At 32.3% G+C, this 1775-nt stretch overlaps 1 long non-coding RNA gene across 1 annotated transcript; it reads left to right on the top strand.

Annotated features, from left to right (window-relative positions):
• The first annotated feature begins 20 nt into the window (after positions 1–20).
• On the top strand, positions 21–1532 carry LOC136066123 (uncharacterized). Its single transcript, XR_010627611.1, has 2 exons — positions 21–747; positions 1214–1532. It is a non-coding gene; the product is annotated as an uncharacterized LOC136066123 (long non-coding RNA).
• The last annotated feature ends 243 nt before the right edge of the window (positions 1533–1775 follow it).

The following is a 1775-nucleotide window of genomic DNA, read 5'->3' as shown; positions in this document are numbered from 1 at the left end:
CTCTCTCTCTCTCTCTCTTCAAGATCTTCTGTTTGTATTTTTTCTATGTACTAGGGTTGCACCTTTTTTCTCTTTTTCAGTAAATCCTAAACCATAAATATTCTTGCCATTCCCCTAACAGTTTGCCCATCAACTTGCAAGCGCGAATTCCCAGAGTTGTTTTTGAACCGCCAAGAACTTGTCAAAATTCCAGTACAGTGAAACAAGGCTATTAGTGTCTTAAACTTTGTCTGTTATATATATACATAATTTCATGAACACGTAAAGTATTTTTTTCGTATTAGTTTTCTTATTCTAGTTTTTTCTCCTTGATACAAGATAGTGAAGTAAAAGAGGTTTTGGCTGCTATATCAAATACGCACTGAATAATAGAAGATCTGCATAAAATTTCAGTTGCATGGGATGGATGTAAATTCTCTTATTTTCATGTACTACACTCTTTCTAGCATTTTAAAAAATCAACAATGGGAGGAATTAACAACATAGCCTTAGTCCCAAAACTTTGGGGTATGCTATGGATCCTCAAGAGATAAATCAAGATTGGTCACATATATTTTTCGTCATTTTATCGTACTCAAAATATTGTACTTGCTGTCACCATCTTATTTAGTATATGTTTTTTTTTACTACTACCAATGTTATTTTAGGTTTCCTCTATGTTTTGTTTATTTCCTCAACATAAATCAAATCACTCATCCTCACAGGTTTATTAATCACTCTCCTTTGTACATGAAGAAACCATCTTAAGTGAGTCTTTCTCATCTTTGCATCATTAATACGTGGAAAGAGAAAAGGAACTTATATGCCATCTTTTTAGAAATATTAAACTTGAAGCCAACTAGCATGATAGGCATTAGCATTGATGAAATATAACATGAAGCTTTTCTCATGATTCATTTAAATCAAATTAAACTCGGTGCCTAGTTTTGGACATTTATGTGAACCTTTCTGTTTTCATTTGCCATCTTGAATTGCTTTTTTCTAATCAGCTGCTGTCTTGAGTTGCTTGTCTCAGCTAATTCGCAAATATATTATCTCTCTGTTTTAAAAGAGAATTTATTGCATTGTCTTGTGGATACATAAACTTTAAAAGCTTTAACATTTCTCTGAAATATTGTTATATTTTTACATTTTTTAAATAAAGTTATAGGCTGCATTGTATATAAGCTTTAAGCTCATATATTTTTCTTTTTCATTTTTTTCTTTTTAACAGTGTATTTGGGAAGCATATGCTATATTCTATTGATTCATTTTACTTGAGCCAGGGCAATATTCTATTAATACATTTTACCTGATCCAGGGCACTGTCGATGAAATGATAATTGTTAGAGGTGGCTTTAAAGTTGTGTGTGTGCGCGCACGCGCTAGCATGCACTAGCTCATGCATGTGTCATTTACCACTGTTTTTCATTGTTTTCTTAACTCAGAGGGAGAGAGATCATTATTCAATTTTTTTTTTTGGTATCATATGGTAGGATTTCTTTGTCTCTGTCCAAATATAGAGAATGAATACATTTATTATTCGTTTGTTCTGTTTTATTTCATATCATATGGTAGGATGTATTTATTTTTGTGAGTGTTGCTTTTTGGAATTTTTATAATTTCAGTATTGCAGTTTGCAGCATTGTGATTTTAGTGTGTTGTGTGTTTGTACGCAATCATTCATCTCCCTAATCCCTATCCACATATTCATGTTTTCTTAAGTTTAAAATGAAAAAATTTATGTCCATGAGAGAGAGAGAGAGAGAGAGAGGGGGGTGGGGGGAGGAGAATGT

The sequence above is a fragment of the Quercus suber genome, unplaced genomic scaffold (genome assembly GCF_002906115.3).
Source record: "Quercus suber isolate HL8 unplaced genomic scaffold, Cork oak 2.0 scaffold_2034, whole genome shotgun sequence".
NCBI lineage: Eukaryota > Viridiplantae > Streptophyta > Magnoliopsida > Fagales > Fagaceae > Quercus > Quercus suber.
Note: the sequence above shows the minus strand (reverse complement) of the source record. Positions and strands in the feature narration are given on the sequence as shown.